At 45.6% G+C, this 14,063-nt stretch overlaps 1 long non-coding RNA gene across 2 annotated transcripts; it reads right to left on the bottom strand.

The window, feature by feature from the left end:
• Positions 1–1,934: 1,934 nt before the first annotated feature.
• Positions 1,935–4,094, bottom strand: LOC140496549 (uncharacterized). Of its 2 annotated transcripts, none has more exons than XR_011964290.1 (3): positions 3,693–4,094; positions 3,178–3,303; positions 1,935–2,277 (listed from the first exon to the last, which is right to left on the bottom strand). It is a non-coding gene; the product is annotated as an uncharacterized lncRNA (long non-coding RNA). The 2 variants fall into 2 exon arrangements; XR_011964291.1 differs by having other exon boundaries at positions 3,676–4,088.
• Between the last annotated feature and the right edge of the window lie 9,969 nt (positions 4,095–14,063).

Here is a 14,063-nt window from a genome sequence, read left to right on the forward strand (position 1 = left end):
GATTTGAAAGATGAATTTTGATGAATGATGATATTTGAACCCTCTTTAACACCAGGGCCAATGGCGGAAAACCTTCCTAAGAGGTCTGGAAGAACCTGGATGCCCTGTATTAGGGACTGATCTCTTTAGCAGATGATTTCAACTGGATGCCCTCTGAGCTTGCTTCCTCTACTAAGCTCCATGGCTCTGGGAGAGGCTGTCCGCTCACCCCAGAAGAATCCAAGCTTCTTACAGATAGGGACTGTTTGGGTTTTGTAAGCCCCATGCCTAGCACAAACCATTTGTGTAGTAGGCACTTCAGACTGAATTGATCAGGGAAAGGTGACTGAAGAAGGTAAAGTTTGAGTTAACTCCCAAACATAAAAATGCAGACAAGCCTCTCTCTCTTCCTCTCCAGTTCAGTGTCACTGAGTGCCTGGTAGATGCCTTCAGCTGCATGTGTCACAGATCTCTCCCAGTTGGCACATCCTGACCAGAATCAGTCAGACTCCCCAGCCTCCCCCTCGTGCTAACGTGCCTCTTCCATTCAAGGTGGTCCCATCCTCCTGGTCGCATGGCTTGGTCACCTCAGCATTTTTTCCCTGTCCCTCACTTGATAGCTAAGACTTTACCAATTCACTCCTTGAGTTCTTGCCTCTTGTTTGGTCTCCCTGCTTCCATTCTCCTCTCCAATCCATCCTCCACAAACCTTCTAAAACAGTCTTCGGAAGCCCAGGTGTGATCACAGCATTCCTTTGCTCTGATGAAGCCTTTAGTTCTTCCCTTTGGCCTCCAGGATAAAACACAAACTTTCCCAACATTCTATCAGTCCAGGGTTTAGAATGATATCCTTAACACATCCTTAATAATCCCCTTAATAAAAAGATTTCTTCTGTGAAGTCTGGATTGTGTCAAAGGACCACACCTGAGGACCTAGAGGTCCACACGAGGCCACAGGTTCCCCACCCCCTTGCACAGTGTATCTCCCATAGCCTACCTCTCTGCATGTCTCTCACATGGCCTTCTGGGCACAACAGCCTATTTCTTCCCTGAAATCTGCATTCCCTCTCCCACTTTGCCTTTGTGCCTTCCCAGCATGAGTAGGCAGCCTGTGACTGATGCCTGACCCCAGGCTTGTGACTATTTCACCTTAACCTGGCCAGTCTCTCCTCCCGTGCATGAGCCCCAAAGCATCAAGTCCCTCAGAGACGACCTAGGAGTGGCAGCTGAGGCTCTGTCCAAGGGCACCAATATTTAAAGGGGCCTGACAACAATATGCCTTTTCAGGTATAAATAACAGAACTGAGCTTAGCAACTTAGCAAGAATAATTACTTACAATGGGAATTTACCAGATGGCCCACTTTCTCCACAACCTTGAGGACTCCTGTCCCCTCCTCCCCTCTGCCATTCTCTGCCCCAAGCCAGGAGCCTTCCCTGAAGAGGCCTCACAATGGCCTGAGACTCTGCTTCCTTCCCAGGGGCCTGCTTTGTGCTTCTGATTGGTCAGTATTGAGTGTGTTTAAACCAGCTCCCTCCCCCCTCCTGGTCCTCGATGCCACCTACCCAGCCAAGTTCTCATGCCATGGGACTCCTGGCCTAGGACCCACAAAGCCCTGAACCACTGGAGCTCTGGACCTTCTGTACCCCAAGCTCTCAATCCCTGACAATCCCCTATCCCTATTCCCTGAGCCTCTAAGCCCTCTGAATCATGATCCCCTGATCCCCTAAACCAGAAGCCCTGGAGCCCTGATCCTTCAAGCCTCCTGATTCTTGCACTCCCTGCTTCCTGTACCCCCAAGCCCATCCCCAGTCCCCTAATCTCTGAGCATCCTGCTCCCTCAGACACCTGATTCCTGGCCCCCCAATCCTTCTGAACCCTTCTCCCAGAACCCCCAAGTTCTCTGAGTGCCTGCCCCTCCCCCACCAAGCTAGTGAGTCTCCCGAGACACTAAGGTTTATGTAAACACACAAGTGAGTTTTTATTGATAGGTAGCCCCCGGGTTTCATCCCATTCTGGCTCAGCACCCCACCTGACCTCAGGAATCAGAGCCAGGCTCTGGGGGCACCTCAGCCAAAGGACTTAGGTCTGCCATTGTCACCAGGAGTAGGGGCTTCAGGGTTCAGGCCCCAGTCAGTTGTTGGCTGGGTCTTCGGGTCCACATATTTCAAAGAAGCAGCCTTTTTCGAAGGAGCACTTTTCTTGGCCTCCTTCAGGGAGGGGGGGCATTTCAGCCAACTCAAGGGCATTTGTTGGGAGGTAGTTAGCAGCATCATCCAGTGCCTTCTCTGGAAGAGGCCTGGGAGAGAAAGGTGGCCCACAGGCCCTTTCCATCAGGTCAAGCCTCATTCACAGAATCAGCTCCCCCCTTGGCCTAGGCTCCAACCCTCTCTTCCCTGTTCTCTGGCCTCCATGACTAAGTCTCCTATGCCTCCGAACCCAGCACCACAGCCCCACAGCGTCCTGTTATCAGTTTGCCTTAAGAAGTCAAATCCCCAGCTCCTGGCTCTCCCTCCCAGCCTCTTGTGGTTGACCTGGGCCTCTAGGTTTCCAGGGTCATTTCCACTAAATCCCAGCCTCTAGAATTAGCCTCCTGTCCCATCCCCCCCATAGGGTCCTAGGGTAGGATTAGGAGAGGCAGTGAGGCCTCAAACCTCCCGATGCTCTGTTGTTCTCATCCTTTGTGGGATGAGTTCTACCCCCCTACCACCAGACCCTGGGCTAGTCACTTCCTTTTAGCCTGTCCTCAGGAGGTGGGACAGTATGGACCAGATCCCAGACTAGATGCAGGGCCAGATAGGTCCTTATTCTGGGCTCTGAACCTCTTCATCCTCACTGTGAATTTCTATACTCCGTTCTATCCTTTGTGGGCCTGTATCTCTCCATTAATCTTCCCTGCCTACCCCCAACCAGGGAAACCTCTTAAAGGTATCACTGGACCCTTAGCACCCTCCACTCCTCCCAATTTCCCGTCCCTGCCTCATCCTCCCAGTCCTCAACTCTGGATAATGGGGATATGGCACCTCTGCAGCCAAGGGTTAAGGAAGGCTTGGGGAAAGCAATGAATTTGAAGGGTGAGAAAAGGAGAAGGGGGTCTGGGATATGCTGGAGCCAGGGTAAGGTTCTTGATATCTCTAGAATGAGAGATTGAGTGTCTTAGGGTCTCAAGGTCTGAGGGGCACAATGGGGCTGGACTGACCTGGGCTGGACTCCAGAGAGTGACAGGCACAGAAGGCCCAGGAGGAGGCTGGACAATGGAAGAGGCCGGATCATGGTCAAGATAGAGAGGCTTGAAGGCTTGCAGGTGTCAGATGCACAGGCTGCCCTGGAGGGGAAGTTTGGGGCCAGAGTGGGTATAGAAGGGTAGAGAGGGGCTTACAGGGTTGAGTCCTAAATCTCCCTCCTTCAACTTCCTAAAGTCCCTGCCTCTTTGACCCCCAGCCCCTCCCCTTTAGTGCTCCCCCCATCCCACTGGGAAGGAGGGACTGGGGAGTAGGGTCATTAGAGGGAGCTTAGTGAGGACAAGGGTGAGGGGTGGGGTCAATGGAAGGACCTGGAGCAGTGAAGACAGACCAGGCAGTGAGTGGGGCTAAGGGACACTACAGGGGAGCAGTGAGAGTATCTGGTGAGGACCAGTGAAGACAGGATGGGACATGGGGCAGTGGCGGGGGGAGATGGGTAGCAAAGGGGCAGGAACCTCCAGAGAGGTGATACCAGAGCTTTCTCAGAGTGCAGAATGTCCTTCCCTCTCTTCACTGGAGAATGACACATCTCCCAAACCAGCTCAGCCCAGAAATACTCCTTTTTTGGGGGGTGGAGCTAGACCTTGCCTGCCTCGACTTTGACTTATAGGTTCCCCCTCCCCTCTCTGAGGTCATGTAGGCCAGTCCCCTGGCTCCAGAACCATCACTGCTTCATCCTTCAGGGCCTGCTCCTCCAGGCCCTCAGAAGATGGGGGGGGGGGGGAGTCCCAGAGAAGGCAGATGTTAAGGAAGAAGGAGAAGTCTGCTGGGAGAGAGGAGGTGGTTAGGCCCTGGGAGGGGGGAATCCTCTCTTCTGGGGGCAGCTGGATTTGCTTTGTGGATGCTCTGCCCCACCCCAATCATCACTGTTGATAGTTACTTGGAACAGCTGATAGCTTATAGCAGATGCTCTATAAATGCTACTTGCCCACTCCTGGAGCTAGAAGCAGATGCAGAGCACCCCAGCAGGGTGAGGCTCCCTACAGCTCTGAATAGCCAGCCTGGCCTGACTTCCCAACCCCTCCCAAGAGGTCTCTCAGCACGAAGAGAATGAGAGGGATGGAGGGCATTTTAGGCCCTGGCATCTTTGACTTCAGAAGCCTGTGACTTGCCAGGTCATGAGAATAATTGGCCAATGAAGGAGGAGAGGTCTGGGAGCCAGAGGCTCTAGGTTCAAATCCCAGCTCTGACACCAATGAGCCTTAGCCTTATTTTACAGATGAGGAAACTCGGGTGTAGGGAGATTGATTTGCCAATGATCATATGAGGAATAAGAATAAGTAAAGAGGCTGGATTCAAATCCCAGAGGTTCAATCTCCTTCTTCCTTGGCTTCCTCTTCTGGAAAGTGGCTGCTGGGAGGGGTTGAGAGAGGGGGATGGACCAGTCCTAGAGTCAGGAAGTTCTGAGTTCAAATCCTGTCAGATACCCAGTAACTGTGTGACCCTGGGCAAGTCACAACTTCCATCTGTCTCAGTTTCCTCATCTGGAAGATGGGGGTAATAATTTTACCTACTTCCCATGATTGTTGTAAGGATCAAATTAATTAATCTTTGTAAAATCTTACCTTCTACTAAACCTTTCCTATTCCCCCCCACCCCTCCAAATCTATTGCCTTCTTTCAATTGGTCCTTTACAATTTTTCTTGAATATACTTTGTTTGGACATGGTTGTTTGAATGTTGTCTGTCCCATCAAACTATGAATTCCTTGAGAGGAAGAACCATCTTTTGCCATTCTTTGTATCCCTAGCACTTAGCACAGAGCCTGGCACACAATAGGGGCTTAATAAGAAATGCTAGTTGACTGACAAAGTGTTTTGCAAACCCTAGAATGCAATATAAATGGCATTTATTCTCATTATTAGGGAGAAGGGAATTTATACAGCACTTACTATGTGCCGATCCCTGCACTAAATTCTTTACACATATATTCTTGGACCTTCACAACCCTGCAAGGTACATGGTGTTATTCCCGGTTTACAGTTGAAAAAATTAAGCAGAAGTGACATAGCTAGTAAGTGTCTGAGACTGGATTTGAACACAGGTCTTTCTGACTCTAGGATGACTATTCTACTCACTGCCCCAATTAACTGTATAATAATAATTATTATCATTATTAATCATTGGATCTCTGATTCTACATGTTAATCTAGGCAAGTTATTTAAACTCCCTTTTTTCCAGTTTCCTCATCTGTAAAATGGAGTGGGGGGCAGGGCAGACTACATGGTCTCTGAGATCCCTTGAATTCCAGAGCTAGGATCCTGTGATCACCATCCTTATCTGCACCTGCCAGCCCCAAGCTGAAAGCTTTCCCCCTCCCCAGACTCGACCTTCATCTCCCATTATCCAAGGGGGAGGGGGTGGATATTTCAGAGAAAGCTGAGATGAGAAATGACCTGGGAAGGCATGAAGGGGATGAAACTCTCAGAAGGGCAAGTCTAGGTGGAATATATGGGAAGGGGGTCACCAGATGTCTGGGTGGGTGCAAGAGCTAGGAGACTGAGTACAGGGGGTGACTAAGTTGGGGTCCCCTCCAACTCTACCAATTCTTCTCTCACTCTTTCTCTCCCTCCCCCTTGTAGCCCTGGGCAAGGACCTGGAGTCCCCATTATGATCAGCTCAGACATATTTAGTGACCCCACGGAGAGGCTGTCAAAGGGAGGGGTTCACTCAACCAAGCACTGGGAACATTGCCCCTTTCTCTGCACTAGGAGGTCCTGTCCACTCACAAACTAAGGCAAGATGGGGCATCATTCACCCATCCCTTTGCCTTCCAGTTCAGAAGCCCTGGGGGGTGACCATAGGAGGGAGTGGAAGAGAACCCTCTGCAATCTGTTCCCTCTTCTCCATGCCCAAGTCCCCTATCCTAGTGCTGGTCTTCATTACTCTGACTTAAGAGAATAGCTTCAGAGGTACAGTGGAGAGGGTCCTGGCTTTGGAGTCAGAAGACTTGGGTTCAAATCCTGATGCTCAGTTTCCCAGCCACATGACTTTGGCTTCCATCGTGGCCCAGAGGTGACTCTGAATGCTTGAAAGCTAAGAAACTAGTAAAGTACAAGCCCTGAAGTTTTTAGTCCATCCATCAAGCAAACACTTAATAGGCACCAAGTGTGCCAAGTACCATGCTAGGCATGGACCCAGACAAAATGAAACAATCCTTTTCCTCATGAAATTTACATTTTAATAGTGGAGCCAATACGTCCAGACATAAGAATATGTAGAAATAGACCCAGTGAATACAAGGTGACTTGGGGAGGGATGCAGAGGAATCAGGAAAGGATTTTATAGACATGATACTCTGCTTTGAAATACTCAGAGGTGGAGGTGGAGAGGGAGAGCATTGCCACCATGAGTAACAGTCAGAGCAAAAGCATGGAGGTGGAAGATGGGAGCTGGAAGTATTGTGTCATGATTGTCACGCAGGCCAGGGTGAATGGTAGAGTATGTGGAGGAGAGCAATGCATAAGAAGATCAGAAAGATAGGAAAGGACTACCTAGCCAAGAGCTTAAAATGCCACATGTAGGAGTTTGCATTTGATCCTGATGGTGATAGGGAGCCACAGAAGGTTATTAAACAGGAGGAAATGGCATGGTCAGACTTTTGCATTAGGAAGATCATTTTGGCTGCTGAATGAGGATGCAGTAGAGTAGGGAGAGACTTGAGAAAGAGGCAGTAAATAGAGGTTGTTGCAATAGTCCAGATAAGAGGTAATAAGGGAGGGCCTGAACAGAGGTCAGGGGTAACCACATGGTGTGTAGAGCTGCTCAAGTGGAGTGAAAGGGTAAGATGTGAGGCAGAAATGACAAGATCTGGCAACTGATTGGATGGAGTGGAATGTGGGAAGGGGTAGAGCGAGGAGTCCCAGAAAACACCGAATTTACAAACCTGAGTGCTTGGGGTAATGTTTGTGGTCAAGCTGGAAAGGTCCACTTCTGCTTCCCAAGGATCATCACCAAGAGATTGATCTTGAGATGAATTCTTTAGCCACAGCAACCTAAGGGACAAAGAAAAATATAATCATGCTCATCAGACTCTGGCAACCCTTCCCCCCTTGTCTGAGGGATGGTGGATGAGGAAGTAGGAAGGCAGAAATGATGCTGGGAGTTAGTCTTCAGATTATCCATAAATAATAACCAGTGTCATTCTAGATGTAAGACTCTTTTCCAGCAACCAATAAATTCATGTCCTACTGAAAGAATGTGGAGATATTCATATGGCATTCTCTCTCTAAGGGAAGCCAGGTGACAAAAGGAAGTGTGACTTAGACAGAAGCAAGGCTTGAAGGTTCTACTTGGACAGGAACAGAGTGGAATTGCTGGGCTTTGCCTTGTGTCTATTTTGTATGTTTGTGTGTATACATACATACATATCATATAAAATACATATGTATGTATGTCCTTGCTACCTTGTAAGCTCCTTGAGGCCAGAAATTTTGTACTGTCAAGACCTGGCACAATGCCAGAAACATAACAGGTGCGTAGTAGATGTTGCTTGTTAATGGTACGCTCAGAGTCAGGAAGAAATCATCTTACTCGATTGTTGGCCATCTCATGTGGCATCACTCCCTCTAAGTAAGAAGATGACCATCAAGGTCTTGCCTTATGAACCAACATATATTGCAGAGAGGGAAGAGAGAAAAATGCAACAAACAAAAACTGTCCAAAGCCAAGCCAATATATATATTGATTGTCAAGGGCTTCAAAGTAAAGGATGTTGACAGAAGTGCTGGCAAACATGGTTTGAGACTAAGAAATGAAAGGAACCAAGCTAGACCACCCAGAAGCCAAATTCCTGAAGAGGATGAGCATTCTTCTTAGGATATAACAAGTTCCATGTGGCACCAGAATAATGAAATTGGAAGGACACTGAACAGACAGATAGGAAACACTACTACTAGAATAATTTCTGAATCAGCTCTCTGTATGCATTCAGACCATCAGTGAATACAGCAAAGCTTTAACAAAATCAACACTGATCTGAAAGTACAAAGAGGAGACAACATTCTAGCCAATTGTAACAACTCCAGCCTGACCTATTCAGTTGAGTCATCCATGCTGAAAAATGGGAAATGGATGAAATAAGATATTGGTTCTGATTATCAACATTTCCTACGGAAGTTAGAGAGGTAAAACAATTATCACAATGAAGAGGCCAAAATTACCTAGAAATTATCTCAGAGAACAAACCTTTGATTGCTTTGTCAAGCAGACATGTGGCACATCAGGATAACACTTGTTTAAAATATAAACTCAATTGTCAAATATTTTAGGGGAAAAGGGAATAAGGTTGTGAACAATATCACTTCACAACACAGTGAAGAATGTTGAAAGGAAAACATGTCTGCAGAATGCAAATGATAAACCCAATCAATCTAAGAGTGTTTGCAGAGGAAGTGAGAAGAGGAAGGACAACAAACCAATGAAAAATGAAACAGATTGACCAACATTTCTCCAGCAAACTATATTCTTTCTTTAAAAAAATTATATCCTTGTTTTTACACCACTGTTCTTTCCAGTATATTGCTCTCCCCCACCCCAAAAAGACAGAGGCAAAGAGAGGAAAGCGAGATAGAGATAGAAAAAGAGAGAGAGACAGAGATAGATATCAGTGAGAGAGAGAGAGAGAGAGAGAGAAAGTGGGAGAGACACACAGAGAGAGACAGAGAGAGGAGAGAGAGAGAATAAGAGAGAGATGAGAGGAGATATACAGAGGAGAGGGAGAAGAGACAGAGGAGAGACAGAAAGAGAGAAATGAGAGACAGACAGAAAAGCAGTGTGGCAAAACCAAATCTAATGATTGATGCAATGTTCTACAGACATCCTGCTCTACCTCTGCGAACAAGGCAGGAAGGTACGTTATCTTCTTCTTCTGGGCCTTGCTTAAACATTATAATTACAGTGTTCAGTTTCGTTTTCCTGTGTGTTCTTTCCATTTACCTAACTGCAGTCATGTTCCATATATTGTTTCCTGATTTTGCTTACTTCATGTCAGTTCCTATAAATCCTCTGCTTCTCTAGATCCATCCTAATTACCGTAGCAACATCCCATTACACTTGCCCCACAATTTCTTTAGTCATCTCTTCTTTGAAGGACATTTTATTTCCTATTCTTTACTGGTACAAAAAGTGCTGTGATAAATCTTTTGGCACATATAAGATCTCTTTGGGGGGGTGTCTTTGATGGCATTGGAGGTATACAGCAAACAATTTTCATCATCAATGATAGTGGAACTGCTATATTTGAACTCTCAAACCTAGGCAGCTAGATGTTGCAGTGGATAAATGGATAGAGTGCCAGGCTTGGAGTCAGGAGGACTTGTGTTCAAATCCATCCTGAGACACTTACCTTTCAGATCCTGGGCAAGTCCCTTAACCCTGTTTGCCTCTGTTTCTTCATCTGTAAAATGAGCTGGAGAAGGAAATGGCAAACCATTCCAGTATCCCTAGTGAGAAAACTCCAAAAAGTGGTCACAAAAAATTAGACATAACTGAAAACTACTAAACAACAACAACAACAAAAATTCAATCACAAAAAAATTGAGAAAAAGACCATTTATTAAAAATTAAAGAACAACATGAAATAAATCTAGAAAGATAAGCAGGAAAGAGGTTGTCAAGAGTGTTAAACTGCATGTGTGTGTGTGTGTTCTTCCTTCATTGCTGAAGAAGACCATACCATCAGAGAAATGATGACATGATTTGCACTTGATTTTGTTTTGAGTTAGAGAGGGCTGTGCAGGTCACCAGCCTCACTTCTCCTCCAGAGTCATCTGAATCCAGTGACCAGATATTCATCAGGATGACTGGAGATGGCCCAGGATGAGGCAATTGGGTTAAGTGACTTGCCCAAGGTCACACAGCCAGTGAGTGTCAAGTGTCTGAGGTGAGATTTGAACTCAGGTCCTTCTGACTCCTGCACTGGTGCTCTATCCACGCCACCTAGCTGCCCTTAAGAGTGTTAAATATCAGACTAAGGAATGTGTACTTTGTCCTGGAGGTAATATGGAAATCCTGAACATTTTTGAGTGGAAGGAGAGGGGGTGACATGGTTCTGGGTTTTAGGAATATTCTTTTGTTGAATGTGTGGAGAATAGACTAGAAAGATTGGAAGCAGGGAGACCAATCTGTGGTCAGCTGCAGTAGTCTAGATAAGGGTGATGAGGGTCTGAACTAACGTGATGACCATACAAATAAAAAGAAAATAAGTGGTAGCAATATTGTGGAGGTAGTTATCAACTCAACTAGGCATCTGACTAGATATTTGGGGTGAGAGAGAAGGAAGAGTCAAGGCTGAATCTGAGATTACAAAACAGGGTGAATAGAAAAATGCTGGTATCCTCAACAGAAATATGGAGATTTGAGGGGACAGCTGGTTTAGGAGGAGAGAGTGATAAGTTCAGTTTTAATCATGTTGCATTTAAGGGGACATCCCCCTGGAGAAGTCTAACAAGTTGGATGCTGCAAGATCATTCAAGAAGGCAAAAAATAAAAGAGGCTGGAATTCAGTATAGGATGGCCCCAACATCTTAGTGTAGCTTTAAGTTATAAAAGTTGAAAATGCCCTAAAATGTTGAGAATACCTTGTGATGAACAAGAGAAGCCCACCTGTACAATAAATATCCTGAAAAAGCAACATATTCCATTAAGCCAGCTCAAGTATACACAAAAGAAATTCATGCTAGAGACCACACACTTTTGAAAACATTAAGGATTGATTTTTAAGGTCTTGGAAGGAGAAAAAGATAAATTATGGCTGGAAGCAGGCAGGTGAGAAAACATATATACCTTCTCTTATATTTCTCTTATATTTCTATGATATCTTTACGCAAATGATCTGTACACATAAAAGATATCCTTGATTTTTTAAGCTGGAGAAGGCAAGAGACAGAAGCTTTAGGAATAGTCTTCTACCGGAGACCACATCTTTATAGGCACACAGTTAAGTGACAGAGAAAAAAGATCCTTCTATGTTTATTATTTGATAATTACAAATACATGCATATATATTTATGCGTGTATGTGCATACAGACTCAAATGCTCTCATCATCCAAGGTATCTTCAATGTATTAGATCATAGACAAGTTCGTTGTGATCACAAAGATCTTCTAAATGACATAAACATAAGGATCTACTGATTATAACAACCCAGATATAAAAGAGAAAGGTGCCCTCCCCAAAGGCACTGTCACCATCTTGCGAAGGATTCAAATGGGAGATGGTGAGGTCCTCCAGATGCTCTAGGTGACACATGACATCAGGCTGACTGCAGCAAGCCCCAAAGTACTCCAGTGTGTCTGCAATAGGTATATGATGATTTAAAAGAGATCGCCCTAACTAGCCATATAGGAAAAACCAAGGATACTTTTTGTCCTGGCTAACATATAGGATCCTGGGGACAGGATGGGCAATGGTCTTCATTGAGAACTAAAGAGGAAGAGAATGCATAGGATTGCATTCGTGAAATTGTACAGCAACTTTCAATGATCCCAAGCTACTCCCATACTAAAAGAAAGCCATTGTTCTAATATGGGAGATGGGTCTATGGAACCCCATAACCTCTAGGGAAATTGTGCCATTGACTACCATTCCTAAACTTTCCAGAACAGCTTTGGTACCATCATGGTTCAGGTTGGTTGGCTGAACAAAAATGACAGAAGAGTCAGGTGTGCCCCACCAAGGGAGTATGAGGGTGAGCTTAATGACTGCGGAGCACTTAAAAAGTCATTTGGCCATGCCTCCTGCAGCATTAGCTTCCAAACATGGTTCAGTGATAATGGAGTCCCCATTACTGGAAACTAGCCTGGTCACTACAGATAGAAGGTCACCTTGGAGAGGATAGTGTGGGACTGTTCTTTCAAGCAGTTACGTTGGGAACACTGAAAGCCCATTACCCTCCTCTTGGAGTTGCTGTCTAGCATACACCTGGTAACCAGAAGAGTCATCATTCCTCCACTGTTTTGCTATGGGGGAGAGGATAGCAAGAGGCAGAGCAAAGCTCTGCCATCTGCCTCCTCCTCTCCGTCTCCACAGCACTCAACCATGCCCAGGGCCTCATTACTGTAGCAATATAAAATGACTTCAGAATGGAAGTGAAAGGACTCTGGTTTTGGAGGCAAAGGCCCTTGGGTTCCCCCACTTCCTAACTGTAGGAACCATCTTGCAATAGTAGTGATCCTGGGATCTGGAAATCTACTCCAGATAAGGGCAAACTCTGACTGATTCTAAGAAGCTGGAAAGGTTGGGCGTTCTCTCCTGACCATATACTGCATCTACTGTCTTAACTAAGCATAGAGACACCACCAGGTAGCCACTGAGTGATGAATTCTTGGTCACAATTACCCATGAACAAAGAAAAAATTTCAAGTCAGCTTGTATGACTATTTTCTGATTCCACAGTGATAGGTGGCAGAGAAACAAACAACACAGTAGAAGCTATTAAGAATCTCATCATTTCCCCATTAATTGGGCAGCAGTTGAACAAATTGTGCTATATGAATGCAATAGAATACAACTGTGCTGTACAAAATGGGGAAGGGAATGGTCTCAGAGAAACTTGGGAAAGTTTGTATGAACTGATGCAGAAGGAAGTGAGCAGAACTAGGAGAACAATGTATACAATAGTGATCTTGTAAAGAAGAATGAATTGGAAAGACTTCAGAACTCTGTTCAATGCAATGACCACCCACAATTCCAGAGGACCCACAAGGAAAGGCTGCCCACCTCCTGTCAGAGAGGGGATGGACTCAAGACACAGACACCTACATTTTTGGACCCATCTGATATTGTATTTGTTCTGACTGACTATGCATATTTGTCACAAAGGTTTTGTTTTTCTCCTTTTGTTTTAAATTGAAAGGGTAGGAAAGAGAGAAAACAAGTGCTTGTTCATTGAAAAAGAAAATGAAAAAGAAAAAGGAATTAGTTTTTAGAGCATGTATCAGCATAAATCTGAACGCAAATTTTTGTCTAGTAGACGACAGGTGGAGCTGCAGCCTGAGAAATGAAGCCACATATTTGGACACTTTCTCTGCCAATGAAATCTAATAACCACAGTATCTACGACAGGGAGGATGATAGCTGGCATTGACGTAGCACTTTGCAAAGTGCCCATCGTCTCGTCTAATCCTCTCAACAAGCCTAGGAGGTAGGTGCCATTGGTATTTCCATTTTATTGATGAGGAAACTGAGGAAGACAGAGGTTAAATGACTTGCCAGGGATCCTATAACTATGCGGTGTCTGAGGAAGGATTCGAACTCACCTCTTTCTGACTCCAGAGCCACTGTTCTATCTACCACCACTCTACCTACTTGCCTCAATCTGCCCAAATTTTAAAAAAAAAGTTGCAATGCATTAGAGGAAGATGGAGAATTATTCTAAGAGAGGAACCTAAAAATTGGCCAAGGTGGCTTCATGTGGAGCCCAAGGTACCATGAAGCATCATTCGTGGGGCTTAGGGTCATCTCACCTTATGCTGTTTGTGAGAAGCACCCCAAGAGAAAGAAACTCATGAAAATTCCCTTAGCCCTCCTCCTCTTAGCACTGTCCTGGTCCCCAACCTCAGCCCACTGCTATCACCTTCCCCCTGGGATTGCCTTCTCTTTGTTTTTGTTTTTTTTCTTTTTGCTACATACCTAGTCATTTATGGCTTGTTACCCCATGAGAATGGGAGGGCCCTGAAGACAGGGACTGTTCTTGTCTTTCTTTGTATCACCTGGACTTGGCACAGTGACTGACTGTCACCTTAAAGGCATTTAATTAATGTTGATGGATTGATCGATGGAAACCCCAGTAGAGCTGCCCAGTAGAAGCTCCCCAGAAGAGGAGGAGCTTCCCTTCCCAGA

The sequence above is a fragment of the Notamacropus eugenii genome, chromosome 3 (assembly GCF_028372415.1).
Source record: "Notamacropus eugenii isolate mMacEug1 chromosome 3, mMacEug1.pri_v2, whole genome shotgun sequence".
NCBI lineage: Eukaryota > Metazoa > Chordata > Mammalia > Diprotodontia > Macropodidae > Notamacropus > Notamacropus eugenii.